Raw genomic sequence first — 17033 nt, 5'->3', positions numbered from 1 at the left:
AGGCTGCGGCGTGCAGCATTAACAACAGCTTCCACAACACCAGCTCAAGGCATCGCGTACTGTACAGTGTTCAGTATTTCTTACTATAAGACAATAAGGAATTATCGACAACTGATAAGACAAAATAAGCTATAAAAAGTAACAATGTACAATCAAGATGGATTTCTTTTTTTTTCCTTTAAAGGAGGCTTCTCCGGGGTGTCGCGGTGCCTGTGCTGGGGGTCTCCCCTCGCTGCTGCCCTGCTCCTCCCCACCCTGTGTGGTGGGACCGGGGGCACCCAGGGGAGAGGGAAGAGGTGGTTTTGGGGGGAGCACCCTCCCAACCCACCGACGCCACTCGGCAGAAGGGCCGGGAAGGGCCAGAAAAGACGGTCCCTGCCCCAAGCTCCATCAACACCCGAGATCACCATGTCCCAAGCTCACTCACACACACCTCCCTGAAACAAAAAACAACAGATATTGCATAGTTTTGCTGTCAGCAGTCTTCAAACAAAAAGGAGAACTTTGTTTTGCTTTCAGAGACAGTGACTGTCCTCGGCTGAAGACCTGGGGGGAGTCTCTTCCCCGGCTCACAGCAAGCTCCCAAAGCCTTCCTCTGTGCACACGATGAGCCGAGGCTGCTTTTTCAGAGTATAAAGCTCAAAGCATTAAGCTGGAAGGGAGAGGAGATCGCTAACGAAGGGGCACCCTCCCTCCCGGTGAGGCGCGGGGACGGCGGCGGGCGCAGCTCGGTGGCACGACGCGCGGCAGGCAGCGGGACTTTGCCCCTCCGGCGTGGTGCCAGGGGGGGTTCGGATGAGCTGGAGGCCAGCCCGGCCCCCAGCACGGGCGCTGCTGGCTCACCCGGACAGATCTGGCCCCGCTCCGCAGAAACCAGCCAAGGGCCTCGTCCCAGTTCAGCACCCCCAGGCCCTCCCCCGCGAGCATTCCCTCCCTTCCCCAAAGCAAGCTCCGAGGAAAGCGTGACTCCATGCATGAACACACATGAACACAGATGCACACACATGAACACGCATGCCCAGCTCTCCCCAGCCACCCGTCCCACACTGCACTGCCCAGGCGCTGCCGCCGCGACCCCAAACCCTCCGGCCCCGCATCCCGAGCCCTTCCCAAGCTGCTCCCCAGTGTCGTGGCCCTCGGGTGCTGCCGCCAGCCCGGCCGCTTGCCCACCGGCACATCCTGGGGCACTCGGCACCCTCGGCACCCCCAGACCCTCCGGCCACGGCAGCCTCGGGGACAGCTCGAAGCCACGCCAGGTCACACTGCCCTGCAACAAGTCCCATTGCTCTTTAAAGGGGGGCCCTTCCCTTCCCACAGAGCAACCCGCTATTCCCGCAGGGGTAATATTTTCTGGCTGCTCCAGCCGCCCTGGAGACCTCATCCTGCCCTGCACCTCCACCAGCCACTGGTGAGCGCCCCCCTCCACAAACAGGGGTGCAACGCCCGACCCAGCGCAAGAGCACGGCCCCAGGCGCCTGAGCATCCCCCCGGCTCTGACCTTACCCCCAGGGAGCCGCTGGCCGGAGCGCGGGGGGAAAGGAAGACATTTCTCCATGCCCTGCAGAAAAGCACAGCTAGCAGTTTAAAAACAATTAAAAAAGAAAAAAAAAAAAAGAAAAAAAAGGGGTGAACAGCTTACTCTGAAAGCAGGCTGCCGAGGAGAGAGGGTGGCTCAGTGGGACGGGGAGCTGCTCCCTCGCTGGCACCGTCTCTCCCCGGCCCGAGCTGCTCCCTGCCCGCCGCAGCCCCTCGAAGCGCAGCCGGGGATGCCCCCGAGCACGGGACGGCGGGGTTCCCTGCGCCCGGGAGATGCCTCCCAGACCCCCGGGAGGGGGGGTTTGTGGGATCGACCCCAACATCGGAGAAAGACCCGCAGCTCCGAAGGGAGGGACGAGGTTAAAACGCAACTCCCGTTGTCGAAAACACGACCGAGGGCCTTTTGTTCACAGCATGAAATGAGCTGAACTCGGCAAAGCGGCCGCGGATACAAAGAGTCCTTTGGTGTCAGGGAGGGAGGAAAAAATCTCAGAGCAGAAACCAAGAGTCGGGGAAACAAAAGTCCGTGTGTCAGTCAGATGTCCTGGGTGAAGCAACCTTAATGATTTAATACCTTAAAAAACAGATCTTCAAGAAACCCTCCCAACCCCAGACCTACAAGATCAGCAAAACCCTGGAAACCAGCCACAGGGACGAGTCCTGATCTTGTCACTAGCCAGAAATGGTGGGGGTTGGGGGGGGCGGGAAGAAAGAAGGAGGATGGGGGGGACGTGGGGTACAGCAGGTCCGAGGGGTGCAGCTCACGCTTGGTCAGCCACCACGACCACGGGGGCTACCAGGTGCTGCCCAGCAGCCACCGCCTTGACCAGGTTGCTCTTCTGCCGCCGCTTAGCCAGCTTGGACTCAGGGAGGGGTAGAGCTGCATGGCCCATGAGGTAGCACTGATGGTGACGGGCCGTGCTTCCTCCTCCACCTCCTCTTCCTCGTCCTTGTCGCACCATGTCAGCTGGCGGCTGACGGCGATGGCCTCTGCGGCAAAGGAGGTGAGCTCTTTGGCACTGCTCTTCCTGCGGGGAGAAAGCGGCTCAGGGTGGGATGCGGGGGGCTGCAGGGAGGTTGGGGGGAAAATATCGGGGTGTCCCCTCACGCGCATGCCACGCCAGATGGGTCAGGCACCAAAAACACGGCTCCAGCCCGAATCACGTGCTGCAACAGCTGCCCAGATGGCGAGAGCTGCAGCCAAGCAGAGCTGAGAGCAGCTCACTGGGGAGAGGAGCCAGGATTTGGGGGGCTGGAATGTGTCCCCCACCCCCACCCCAGGGCCACCCACGCTCACCTCTACAAGATGATGGGGGTCGGCAGGCTGTTATCCGGGGCACACTGCAACGAAACCCAGCCAGGTCAGAGCCGAGCACCCCGCAATGGGGTGTCCCCCCACCCCGGCATTGGGGAGTGGAGGGGGGGGGAGGGGGGGGCAGCAGCACTCACCCCCTGCACCCAGGGGTGCTCCAGGACCTGGGCCGCACTGAGCCGCTTCTTGGCATCTCTCACCAGCAGCCTGGAAATGAGATCTTTGGCCCCAGAGGAGATGTGCGCCCAGTCCTTGTCAGGAAACTCGTACTTCCCTTCCTGGACGCTCTCGAAGAGCATACCCTGGTTGGGGGGGGCAAATAAAAAAGGGGCTGAGCTGGGAGGGGTGCTGCCAAACCAGCGGCGGGTTTCGACACTGCCGGGGTCTGCCACGCACCTCGCAGGTGTCGCACGCCTGGCCGTCGTCCCAGCCACAGTCGGAGCCGCAGTGGCCCACGAAGGGGGGGTACCCGCTCAGCATGAAGTACAGGACGACGCCCAGGCTCCACAGGTCGCAGCGCTTGTTGTAGGTGGGTGCCTCCTCGCTCTTGAAACCTTCCACCACCTCCGGGGCCATGTACTCGGCGGTGCCGCACTGCGGGGAGAGGCGGGGGTGAGCCCCAAAGGACAGGGGAGCAATGGGGCAGAGCTGAGAGACAGGGACGGGGGGGTGTTTGCCAGAAGTAAGGGGCTACCCCCTCCAAAATGAGGGTGCAGACACGGCCGCTTCCCGGGTTTGGTCCTGGCAGGGCAGATCATCCCAGCCAGGTTTCCCATCGCCACGCGGGGGATGTCACAGCCCTGCCACCCCGAAAAAAATAAAACCCTAAAGGGGTGCAACACCCCCCCAGACTGCCCCCCAGCACTGCCGCCACCGGGCCGGCTCAGCGGGGCAGCGTCCGTCCCATCACCCGGGACATGGCGGGCGGGCGGCGGGGACGGAGCCGGCTCTGCCTGTTCCCCCGCCTGACGCGGGCAGGGCCGCCGCAGCGGGCGCCGGATCCGGGTGCCGGAGGAGTTAACGCTGGCGCGAGGCGAGAGCCAGCGGTCCCGTTCCCCCATGGTTCCCCCACAGCTCCCGGGGCTCTGGGGCTTTCCAGCGCACGTGACCCAACCTGCAGCCCGCACCACCTCGTGACCAGGGGAGAGCAGAGCTGCAGCCAGCAGATAATCACCCCGTAACATAACGAGAGGCCTCCAAATGAGACGCCTCGCTGGCCTTGGCAGCTGATGCCACCGCAAGAAGAAGAAAAACACCCACGCAAGCCCAACCCACAGCACCCTGCATGGGCTTCCACCCGGCAGGGAAAACAGCCCCCCTCTGCCCCCGCTGCTGAGAACGGGAAACTCGGGACACCTCAGAAATTCAGGTCCTCCCCCTGGCAGAGGGGAAACGCGGAGGAACAAGGGGGGGGGTGTTTTGGCCCCCATCTCTGCTGTTGGGCACCCCGCGTGGGCCAGGGTCTGCCCCCCCCCAGCACGTGAGCACCCCGGAAACACCGTGAGCACCCCGAAAACAGCGGGGCACAGGGCAAATCCCTGCGCGGGGGGGGCCCTGCTGCTGGTGATAAGGGGAGCAGGGCTTTCTGCAGGGGTGGGCAGGCTTGGTATGTGCCCCCCCCCAAATGTGAGACAGCTCCTTGCAACGCAGGGGCACCCCAGAAGCTTTCAGGGTGCACACCCTGCAGGGGCTGCACCGCACGCAAGCAGCCCCAGCCCCCTCTCACCCACAACCGGAGTGAGGGGGATCACAGTGGCCCCCCCAGCCCCTCGCCTGACCCACTTCTCCCCGAAAGCGCAGCCTCCGTGCAGCCGCCTCCGCCGGGGCCGGCTGTTGCTAAGGCTCACGGCAGCCCGGGCTCTGCGCCAGCCCCCCCTGCGCTGCCTGGCCCCCCCGCGTTACGGAACTGCATCTCGCCTGCCGCTGCCGTCGAGGCGGGGTCCCGCAGCGACGGGAGCGACGAGTAGCGGGGGGCTGCACGCAGCCCCAAAGCCTCGAGGGGCCCCTCCATGGACATTCCCCCCTCCATGGACATTCCACACCCCCTCCCCCCCCCTCAGGACCCCCCCCATCGACATTATACCCCCCCTGCCCCATGGTCTGCACGCTTACCGGCGAGAGCAGCTCCGGGGTGGAAATGGGGGAGCAATTGCCCTTCAGTTTGATGCCACTTGCCAGGTCGAAGTCACAGATCTTCACCGGGGAGACCTGGGGAGGGGGGGGAGCAGCGGTCAGTGACCCCCCCCCCAGCAGCCCCCGGGTACCCTCAGCCCCGTGTTCGCGCCCCAGCTGCCGCAGCAGCATCCCCTGCAGGGAACCAGGGCCCCCCCAGCCCCAGCACCACCCGCTGCTCCCCGCTCACCTGGTCCAGGCGCTCGCACATAATATTTTCCAGTTTTAGATCCCTGTGAGCAATTCCTGGGAGGGGGGAGAAGAGGCGATGAGTGGAAAATCCTGCCCCCCCCCCCCAAGATTTCCACAGCAGAAGGTCTGGGGGTGGCGCAGGGACCCCTCCCTCCCCACCCCAAATCACCGCCCGCGTCATGGCGAAGGGCACAAATTGCTGCTGGCCCAGAGTCCCGGCCAAACCGAAGGAGCAGACTCCGCACCACGACAACACGACGCAGCCGGGCCTGACCCTGCGCGCCCGCGGCCGGCTCCCCGGGCAGGAGGGGGGGGCAGCACCCCCCGGCTGGGGGGGGCACGGCTGCACCCCGGGGTGGCTCGGCTCACCTTTGCTGTGCAAAAAGTGCAGGGCGCTGGCGATGTCCCGCATCACCATGCTGGCCTCCAGCTCGTTCAAGCGGCATCTCCGTTGGATGTGGGTCAGGATGGAGCCTGCGGCCGGGCGAGAGCGGAGTGGGGGCTCGTGGGTGTTGGGGGGGCTCCTGCCGCCCCCGCTCCCCCCGCCCTGGCACCACACTCACCTCCCCTCATCTTCTCAAGCACCAGGTAAAACCTCTCCTCCTCCTCGAAGAACTCGATCAGCTGCAGGATGTTCCTGCGGGGACAGCGGCGTCAGCCTGGCATCCCCCCAGAAAGATCGTGGGGTCCCCCCCTCCCCGCAGCCCCCCACCCCACACGGCTCCCCGGGGGAGGGCCAACGGAGGAGAAAATCGGGTTTCCAGCGACTGAAACCACGCGGCTGGGGCCCCCGGCCACATTCCAGTGGGGAGAGGGGCTTCCAGCGCCGGGCCCCGCTCCCTAATTGCTCGCAGACACTCCTGGCTCGCTCGCCCCGCTCCAGAAACAGCCCCGCTCAGCAGCTCTCTGCGGCGGGACGGCAAACGCCGCGGCGGCAGCTCGGCTCGCCCCTTGGCACCACTCCAACTCGGCCGCCGCGGCCCCGTCGTCATGGCAAGCGGCTCCACGTCGCCTCGGGATGCTCCCGGCGAGGCCACGCAGAGGGAGAGCCGCGCAGGAGGGCGGCCTGCCTGCCGCCCATGGGTGTCTTGAGCGCCAGCCCGGTCTCAGCCCGCGCCCTGTGCCACGGTGGGGGATGGGGACGGCGGCTGCCCTGTGGTACCTGTGTCCCTGGCACAGATTCAGCATCGCCACCTCCCGTAAGACCCCGCTGCAGATGTCGCCCTGGCGCTTCTCGATGATCTGCAAGGCAAAGCGGGCGAGACTCAGGGAGAGGCACCGCTGCTGGGGAGGGACCGGGGCCAGCAACCACCACGTCCCAACCCAGCCGGCGCTGGGGACCCCCGGGGCCGGGCAGAGGCAGGCGGGGGTTGCCCGAAGAGGTTAAGGCAGCAGAACAGGCTGTTCCCGGCAGCGGGGCCAAGCCGCTCCCTCCCGGGGCCCGCAGCCAAGGCGAGCTCTGCGGCCGAGCCCCGGCGCAGCCGCCCCGGCAGCGGAGCACGGCCCTTCGCCCCGCCGGGCGCTGGCACAGTGGGTGCCTGGTGGACGTGCCATGGGGTGAGCAGGGGGTCTCCACCCGCGGGGGAGAGCTGGGTGGTCCCACTGACCCCCAGCCCTTTGGGGCACACTGAACACCCAACCACCATGCAGCCCTCCCCCTGCCTCAGTTTCTTTCCTTGGCCACCCAAAAGCACCCCGGGGCAACAGGGGAAGCCAAGTGCCCCTTGCGTTTGGACACAGGGCCTGTCCCAGCCCCCCCACGCCGTGACTGGGGAGCCTGTGAGGTGCAGGGTCGCGGCACCACCATCCCCGACCCCAAAAGCAGCTGGCTCACCCCGACCCCCCTAGTGTTCACGGGGGCACGAAGACCTCCCTGGGGCGAGCGGGGGCTGGCCACCCTGCCGCACCACATGCCCCTGCTTGCCCCAAGTCCCTAGACGTGGCGCAAGCGTTAATTTAATCTCGCGTCTGCCCTAATTTACAGGGATAGGAGCGTGGCTAAGGGGGTTGACCAAGGTCCTGCAGCTGGGCGGTGGCAGAGGACAGCGTGCCACCTGCGTGGCCTGGCCCTGCCCCGCTCCTGCCCCTCTCCATCCCCTCTACCCCATGAAACTGTCGTCCTGTGCCAGCTCCACACAGCCAGGAGAGCCAGGAGCCCAGGATGCGGAGGGCAGAAGGGGAAACTGAGACAGGGGGTGGGCAGGAGCCGGCTCTGCAGCCCCAAGCCGCAGAGCTTTACCTTCACTGCGTACTCCTTGTTGGTGACGAGGTTAACGCAGGACTGGACTCTGCCTTGGGCCCCTTCTCCCAGCACCTCGCCGTGCAGCCGGTAAACATCTGGCAGGAGAGAGGGCGCCTGAGCTGCCGGCCCCACCGTGGCACGGGACACCACGGCTGTCCCCGAGCCTGGGGACACCAGGAGGGCCCCAGCCCTGCCGCAGCCCAGGGGGGGACCCCTGGGGTCCCTGGGCAGCCCCGCTCACCTTCGAAGCTGCCGGAGAAGCTGTCGGTGGCTCTGCAGTGCTGCTTCTTGTTCCTTTTCTTGGTGCTGGGGATGTCGATGGGCTGACTCAAAGGCACATCTGCGCCGGAGCAAAGCCACTGGCCTGAGTCACCCCCAGCCACCCTGCGCTCCGCCCAGCATCGCCACCCCCGGGGCAGGCCCCCAACACCTTCGGGGGAATGCAGAGGGCCGACATCCCGAGGTCCAGGGCACTCGAAGACGGGCTCCAGGTCAAACGCCAGCTCGAAGGGGTTTTGTTCCTGCAAGGGCCAAGAACACGAGTGAGACGGCAGCCGCTGGACCAGCTGCCGCCGCCCGCCCGGTCCAGGCATGCCGCTGGCCTTGGCACACGCTCTGCTCGTGCAGGGCACCGGCTCATGGCACTGCTGCCAGAGGGATGCAGCAGAGCCGGAGGAAGAGGAGGAGGAGGAGGAGGAGGAGGAAGGGTTTGACCACGTCTCCTGCCGGGGATGTTGCCGCGGGGTCATGCCTCTGTGCCAGCAGCCCCAGGCCGGCACGCGTGCGATGATGAGAGGGACTGGGTCTGCGCGTACCAACCCAGCCCCGAATATCCACCCTGACCTGAACTACAGCAAGGGGGGAAGGAAGAAGAGCCACAGGGCAGGACGGGCTCTGGAGCCACCGCACCGCGTCCTCCCACCTCCCCGCAAGGTCACGGGGGGCCGGAGCCCACTCAGCGCCGCTCCGGTGAGCGCCGTGCCCGTGGCTGCGTGATGCCCGTGACCTGGCAGGATTGGGCCCCGCTCCCAACCCTCCCTGCACCCCGCATGGGTGATGGGTGTGGGAACCACTGCCTCCCCCACCCCAAACCCAGCGCCTCCGCCCCCAGCACCCCAAAGGGGACATGGGGAACTTCAGCCACCCCCCCGAGCCACCCCACTGCGGGACGGGGCAGTGCCGGGGGCACCCGGCTGCGAGGCGAAAGGGCCCCGTCCTCCACGGGGTTACGAAATCTGTTTGGGTGGAGGCAGCAGCTCCCGGCGGCGTTCCCCAACCCGCCCCGGTGCCCCGGTGCCCGGGCCAGCTGCCAGCCCCAGTGCGGCGCGGGAGCAGCCAGCCCCGGCCACTGCCGCCAGAAACAGCCCGAAAGCGCCTGTTTGCTGCCGGGGCGGCTCTCGAGGGGCCGGGGAGTCCCCATCGCGGTGCGGGGATGCCACGAGCATCTCCCCCCAACCAAGCACCACTCCTGATGCCTGAAAACGCTCCTGCGCAGCGTTTGGCCAGATTCCCCCCTCACCCCCCTAAAAAAAGACAGTATCAGGGTTTGCGGAGTGCGATGTCAGCCTCCAGCCCCCCCAAGGCCCCCATGTCATGGCGGGGACGAGCGGCTCGGGCCCAAGTCCCTGCACCACGGGCAGGATGAGGCCTCCCGGGGGGGGGCACCAGGGGTGTACACCGGGGACAGGGGGCCCTGCCCGCTGCCGCAGCACTGGCGCACAAAAGGTTTGGGGGATGGGACACACAGGGCAGACGCTGCGCGGCGGCTCCGGCAGCGCATCCGAGGTGTCCCCCGTGTCCCCCCCATCCTGGTCCCCAACCACCCGGGGTGCAAAGGATGGAGGGGGGGCCCAAACCCCAGCCAGAAGTCCTCAAAGCAGCATTAGGTGTCAGCTAAAATAAGCCGGGCAGGTTTCGGGTGAGCTCCCAGCATCCCTCGCAGCCCCAGGAGCCAAACTAAACAAAGCTCCCACGAAGTTGCCTGGCTGACGAGAGCGTTTGGGGGACCCAGACCCCCCCCCTCGCACCCCCCTCGCCTGACAGCGGTATGGAGGGACGGGGGTCCTGGTGCCCTGGCTGCAGACCCCCTGCCAGGATCTGGCCCTCGCACAACAGGTCCCAGGCTGGGCCCAGCAGCCCCCCACCCCCTGCTCACAGACGTGCGGTGAATGGGTGCAGCTGGGGGGGGGGGAACATGCAGCTCACCCGCTGACCCACCCCACGGGGGACACCCATGGGAGCTGCAGCGGGGTGAGCAAAGCATTGCGGTGGGGGGGGGGTGTGGGGGGGGTGTCTTCTGACCCCCCTCGGGGAGCACCCCGACCCCCGGGACCGGCGGAACATGGGGGTCCTGCGGCCCGGGTTGGGTGGCAGCACCCTGGGCGCTCCCCTCTCTCCTCGGGGGGGAGGGGGAAGGGGGGAGGTCGCTGATGTGTGTCCGTGCCGCCCCCCCCACTCCGGGCAGGGGATCCAGCCGCCGCGGACCCGCACCCCAACCCCGCACCCTCCCGTCCCCCCCCGGAGCACCCCAAACCCCTACCCCCCCCAGAGCATCACAGGGGCGGGGAATACCCCCTTACCTTGAAGGAGCGGTGGAAACCGGGGATCTCAGATTCCTTCTGCACCATCTTGCTGCAGGCAGAGGGAAGGGAGAAACAAGGGAGGGGCGCGGGGTAGGAAAAAGCCCAACCATCCAACCAACAAAAACAGGAAAATAAACCGGGAGGGGGGGGAGGGATGCAGAGGGGCGGGCAGAGCCATCGGGAGGGGGCCGAGGGTAGGCCGAGACCTGTGGAGAGAGGAGACCGGGGGGGCGGGTGTCAGGGGGCTGTGGCCCGCACGGGGCCCGCACGGAGCCCCCCTGGTCCCAAAAGCCCCCCGGCGCTCACCGGCCCTGCAGAGCCGCCGCTGCCGGGGGTACCGCAGCCCGCTCCGCTCCGCATCGCTCCGCACCGCCGGGAGGGGACGTGCCCCCACCCCCCCCCCCCGCAGCTTTATGGCTACGGCTCCGCCCCCCCGCGGGGACACAGCCCCACCCCACCCCCCACGCTGCGCCCAGGGGCGGGGACCCCCACAGCCCCCCCCGGCTGCACAGGGCGGGGTGCGGGGAGCCCCACAGACACCCCCCGGGTTCCCCCCTTCCCACAGCCCACACATGTCATGAGCGGGGCGGTGCTCAGCCTCGAGGCCTGCGCGCGGCAGGGGGTCACAGCACAGCCCCCCCCACCCCGGCCCCACCCCGGCTGGGTGGCACCGTGGGAGCCTGTCACGGCGCGGGTGTCCCCCCCTCCCCTCCCCCCACCCCACGTATTGCTTGACGCTGACCCGGGCTCAGAACGCACGCGCTGAGCGGCGGCGCCTCGGCCAATGGCTGCGCATGACGTCAGCGCCCGCACCGCCTATTGGCTGCTTGCCCCCTCCCAAGCCACCATCGCCCCACCCCCCGTGCCCCGCCCCTCCCGGGCACCGCGTCACGCTCCGCCCCCCTCCCCGCAGTTCGGGTGTGCCCCCCCCCCCAAAGTGCCGGTGGGGCCACAGCGGGGGGGTCGGGACGCCACAAACCCCCCAAATCCCGCCCCCATCGCAGCCGGGGCAATCAGCGCCCCTCTCTACCTTAGCGCTGCTGACGAGGGCGCCCCAATTAGCTACACTCCTGCTAATGCACCCCAGGATGCCATTGGCCTTCTTGGTAGCCAGGGCACGCTGCTGGCTCATGGTCAGCCTGTCGTCCACCAGGACACCCAGGTCCCTCTCCGCAGAGCTGCTCTCCAGCAGGGCCGCCCCAGCCTGTACTGGTGCATGGGGTTGTTCCTCCCCAGCTGCAGGACCCTGCATTTGCCTTTGTTGAACCTCATCAGGTTCCTCTCTGCCCACCTCTCCAGCCTGTCCAGGTCTCGCTGAATGGCAGCACAGCCTGCTGGTGTATCCACCACTCCTCCCAGTTTGGTGTCATCAGCAAACTTGCTGAGGATACACTCTAACTCTTCATCCAGGTCACTGATGAAGAAGTTAAACAAGGCTGGGCCCAGTACTGACCCCTGGGGCACACCGCTAGTTACCGGCCTCCAACTAGACTCAGCGCCGCTGATGACAACCCCCTGAACTCTGCCATTCAGCCAGTTCTCAGTCCACCTCACCGACCACTCGTCCAGCCCACACTGCCTGAGCTTCCCTAGGAGGATGTGATGGGAGACCGTGTCGAAAGCCTTGCTGAAGTCGAGGCAGACATCACCCACGGCTCTCCCCTCATCTACCCAGCCAGTCATGCCATCGTAGAAAGCTCCCTGCACGCTCCTGGCCTGTCTGCACACTCACTGCACGCTTAATGCACACTTACCGCGTGCTCCTTGCATGGTCACTGCTCACGCTCCACGCTCACGACTTGCTCCCTGTGCAAGCCTGGCCTCTCTGCACACTCCCTGCACGCTCCCTGCACACTCAACTGAACCACGGAACCACGGAATGTTTGGGGGTTGCCACGGCGCTCTGTGAGTCACGGAATCACGGAATGTTCGGGGTTGGAAGGGACTTCTGTGGGTCACGGAATCACGGAATGTTCGGGGTTGGAAGGGACCTCTGTGGGTCATCTAGTTCAACCCCCTGCGCAAGCAGGGTCACCCAGAGCAGGCTGCTCAGCATCACGTCCAGGCGGGGCTGGAATATCTCCAGAGAAGGAGACTCCACAGACTACCTGGGCAGCCTGGGCCAGGGCTCCGTCACCCTCAGAGGGAAGAAGTTCTTCCTCGGGTTCAGCTGGAGCTTCCTCTGCTTCAGTTTGTGCCCATTGCCCCTTGTCCTGTCGCTGGGAACCACTGAAAAGAGTCGGGCCCCATCCTCCTGACACCCACCCTGCAGATGTTTAGAGGCATTTCTAAGATCCCCTCTCAGCCTTCTCTTCTTCAGGCTGAACAAGCCCAGCTCCCTCAGCCTTTCCTTGTAGGAGATGTGCTCCAGTCCCCTCACCATCTCGCAGCCCTCCTCTGGACTCTCTCCAGCAGCTCCTCATCTTTCTTGAACTGGGGAGCCCAGAACTGGATGGAGTACTCCAGATGAGGCCTCACTAGGGCAGAGCAGAGGGGAAGGAGAACCTCCCTTGACCTGCTGGCCACACTCCTCCTAATGCACCCCAGGATGCCATTGGCCTTCTTGGCAGCCAGGGCACGCTGCTGGCTCATGGTCAACCTGTCGTCCACTAGGACACCCAGGTCCCTCTCTGCAGACCTGCTCTCCAGCAGGTCAGCCCCAGCCTGTACTGGTGCATGGGGTTGTTCCTCCCCAGCTGCAGGACCCTGCATTTGCCTTTGTTGAACCTCATCAGGTTCCTCTCTGGCCACCTCTCCAGCCTGTCCAGGTCTCGCTGAATGGCAGCACAGCCTGCTGGTGTATCCACCACTCCTCCCAGTTTGGTGTCATCAGCAAACTTGCTGAGGGTACACTCTAACTCTTCATCCAGGTCACTGATGAAGAAGTTAAACAAGGCTGGGCCCAGTACTGACCCCTGGGGCACACCGCTAGTTACCAGCCTCCTACTAGACTCAGCGCCGCTGATGACAACCCCCTGAACTCTGCCATTCAGCCAGTTCTCAGTCCACCTCACCGACCACTCGTCCAGCCCACACTGCCTGAGCTTCCCTAGGAGGATGTGATGGGAGACTGTGTCGAAAGCCTTGCTGAAGTCGAGGCAGACATCACTCACGTCTCTCCCTTCATCTACCCAGCCAGTCACGTCATCATAGATAGCTATCAGGTTTGTCAGGCACGATTTCCCCTTGGTGAAGCTATGCTGACTACTCCTGATAACCTTCTTTTCCTCCACTTGTTTGATGATGACCTCTAGGATAAGCTGCTCCATCACCGTCCCGGGACGGAGGTGAGGCTGACTGGCCTGTAGTTCCCCAGGTCCTCCTTCTTGCCCTTGTTGAATATTGGAGTGGCATTGGCCTTTCTCCAGTCCTCGGGCACCTCTCCTGTCCTCCAGGACCTCTCAAAGATGATGGAGAGTGGCTCAGCAATGACATCCGCCAGCTCCCTCTGCACTCGTGGGTGCATTCCATCGGGGCCCATGGATTTGTGGACATCCAGATCGCTTAAGAGAGCCCTCACACAGTCCTCCTCGACCAAGGGAAAGTCATCCTCTCTGTGGGCCTCCTCTCTTACCTCCAGGGCCTGAGATTCCTGAGGGCAAGTCACAGCACTGAAGACTGAAGCAAAGAAGGTATTCAGTAGCTCTGCCTTCTCTGCATCCTCCATCACCAGGGCACCCACCTCGTTCAGCAGTGGCCCCACATTGTCCCTAGCCTTCCTTTTGCTGCTGATGTAGTTGAAGAAGCCCTTCTTGTTGTTTTTGACATCCCTCGCCAGATTCAATTCCAGGTGGGCCTTAGTCTTCCTCGTCGCATCCCTGCATTCTCTGACAACATTCCTGTACTCTTCCCAAGTGGCCTGCCCCTCTTTCCACATTTCATGGACCTTTCTCTTCCACCTGATCTCTGCTACAAGCTCCTTGTTCAACCATGCAGGTCCCCTGCCTCCTTTGCTACATTTCTTTCTCAGGGGGATGCACCGCTCCTGAGCGTGGAGGAAGTGACGTTTAAACAACTACCAACACTCTTGGACTCCCCTGCCTTCGAGAGCCCTGGCCCACGGGATTCCTCCCAGTAGCTCCTTGAAGAGGGCAATGTTAGCCCTCCTGAGGTCCAAGGTTTTGATCCTGCTTATCGCCCTGCTTCCTCCACGCAGGATCCTGAACTCGACCATTTCATGGTCACTGCAGCCGAGTCTACCTCCAGCCTTCACATCCTCCACCAGTCCCTCCTTGTCTGTTAATACAAGGTCCAGCAGAGTGCCTTTCCTTGTTGGTTCCTCCACCACTTGCATCAGAAAGTTATCATCGATGCTCTGCAGGAACCTCCTGGATTGCACCTGCCTAGCTGTGTGGTCTTCCCAGCTGATGTCAGGGTGGTTGAAGTCCCCCATGAGAACCAGGGCCTGTGACTGTGAGGCTGCTTGCAGCTGCCTGTAGAAGGCCTCATCAACCTCCTCCTCCTGGTCAGGTGGCCTGTAGTACACACCCACCGTAATGTCACCTGTATGAGCCTGTCCCTTAATTCTAACCCATAAGCTCTCAACTCGGTCCTCATTTGCCCCCAGGCCAAGCTCACTGCATTCCAGTTGCTCCCTCACATACAGAGCAACTCCCCCACCTCTCCTTGTTGGCCTGTCTTTCCTAAAGAGGCTGTAGCCATCCACGACAGCATGCCAGTCGTGTGAGTTGTCCCACCACGTTTCTGTGATGGCGACCAAGTCGTAGCCGTCCTGCTGTGCAATGGCTTCCAGCTCCTCCTGTTTATTGCCCATGCTGCGTGCGTTGGTACAGACACACTTGAGCTGGGCTGTCAATCTCACCCCTGACCCTGGCACGCCAAGCCTGGGCTCGTCCCTAGAGAGCTGGGCGATGTCCTCCTCCTCCTGCTCCTCATCCTCCTTCTCACATCCTGGGGGCTGCAAGGCCAGGGTGGGCAGCAGCAAACCCACCGTGCCCACGTTTCTCGCTGACATCCCCCAACAATGAAACACCCCCGGGGCAGCCGTGACCCTGTGGCATCGCCTGTCCCCTTGCTGCCACCGGGCCAGGGGTCCCCCCTGGAGCCCCCCGCACTGACACTGGCCGAGGGAAAATGGGGGAGTGGAAGGCGGCTGCTCTGGGGCTGGGGGCCAGCATGGCCCCCCCCGCCCACTCGCTGCCCCTCCGAGGGGGGCACGGCCTGCCCCGGCGCTGGGACCCCCGCTTCCGTGCAGGACGGCGGACGCGCTGGGCTCCCCCTCCCTGCCCCGCTTCTCCCGTTCGCAAGGGGAAAAACAGAAAATCAATCCTTGTTCCACGTGTGATTTCTCCGGCACCGGGAGGACCCGCTCGGCTCCCCGGGAAGCAGGAGGCCGGGAAAAATCCTGCAAAAAACCTGGAATTTCCTGCTCGGGAGAAACTCCGGGGTTTGGCTCTCCCAGCGCTGAGTCTGCTGCTGGGGTGGGATGGGGACACAGGGGACACGGGGGTCATGGGGGACACGGGGGATGCAGGGGACACGCACACTTCCGAGGCACGCGTGGCCGCATGGCCATGCCCCTTCACGCGCCGGCACGTCCCCCAGCCTCCGTCCTGACCCAAACGCCACTGGGGGAGTCCGGGCAGCCCCCAGCCCAGTTCCTGCTGTGGGCACAGAGCCCCAGGGTGCCGGTGCACCCCAAATCCCAGCACTCCTCCCCCCCGCCATGGGTTTCTCCCCAGGGACGTGGCCCCGGTCCCCAAACCCCGCTTGAGTTTCTCGTATTTTGGGGCTGCCTCCCCCTACGCCCAGGGCCCCCCGCAGCAGAGCTGCCCAAGGAAGGGCGGCCACGCACGGGGCAGGGAGCGCGATGCTGTGCCTCAGTTTCCCCATCCGGGTGCCTTGGGGTTAGGGAGCAGCCGTAACCCCGCAGCCAAAGCAGCCGGGTAGTGTGGCCCCGAGGGAGGGCACAAACATGGCACAGGATGGTTTCACCCCCAAAACACCTTTGAGGGGAGACGCCGGCGCAGTGGGGAGCACCCCTCAGCCCCGCGGGGACACGGCCGGCCCCGGCTCCACTGCTCTGCACCAGCCAAGACCCGGGGCGCAAGGAGCTGGTGATGGTGGGGCTGAGCGGGGCCTCAACGCAGGCGTCCGTGGGGAAGACGGGGCGAGTCGCTGACGGAAGATGCCACACGGGCCAGGAGCTCCGGGAGCTGCTCTTTCGGGGTGCTTGGGGTGAGGGGGCTTGCGCTGTGCCGCAGCAGCGGTCCCGCGTTGCTCGCCAGCAGAAGATGGGAGAAGCATTTCCAGGCGGCTTTTAAACACCCTGGGCTCTTTTTTGCCCCTCTCCATCCTCCAGATTCCCCGGGAAGGGGCAAAAGCCGCAGGAGCATCCCCGACGCGCTGCGGCCGGCTAGCTGCGGGCGCCCCGGGAGTGGGAGGACACGCTGGGAGGGGGGGTCCAGGCTGGCGCAGTGCCTGGTTTCCCAGAAGGATCAGAAAAAGTCCCAAACCCCCAGAAACCTCCCCCCTGCGCCCTCGCTGCCCGCACAGGGCATCGGAGCCACGGCGGGGGCTCATCCACCCCCGGGCTGGGAGACACTGGGGGCTGGCGGCCGCATCCTGGCACCTTCTCGGCTTCGCAGGGGGCAGAAATGAACCCAAGGGCCCCTTTTTTTATGCCGCCACTGGCCAAGCGCTTGGGTAAGGCGAGGCAGCAAGGGACTGTCCCCTCTGTTGAGGACAGCGTGGGGCACAGAGCAGCGGACGCCCTCTGGTATCACCTGCGAGCCTCAGGGAGTGGACGCACTCCCCACTCCGATGCCTTCCCAGATCTGCCGGGTCCAGCCTGGTTCCCAGCATGGCCCAGGGAGCCGCTGGCCGCTGGCCTGGCCACGCCGCACGAGGGAGAGGGGAGCGCGTGCCGTGCCAGTGACCGTCCCCTCGTCCCAGCATCCACTGTCACCCCCTCCATGAAGCCCCAGAGCCCAAAACCAGAGTGGGACAAACCCACGGCCCCGCTCCCTGCCCGGGG

Source organism: Opisthocomus hoazin, unplaced genomic scaffold (assembly GCF_030867145.1).
Source record: "Opisthocomus hoazin isolate bOpiHoa1 unplaced genomic scaffold, bOpiHoa1.hap1 HAP1_SCAFFOLD_56, whole genome shotgun sequence".
NCBI classification, from domain to species: Eukaryota; Metazoa; Chordata; class Aves; order Opisthocomiformes; family Opisthocomidae; genus Opisthocomus; species Opisthocomus hoazin.
This window is presented reverse-complemented; position numbering follows the sequence as displayed.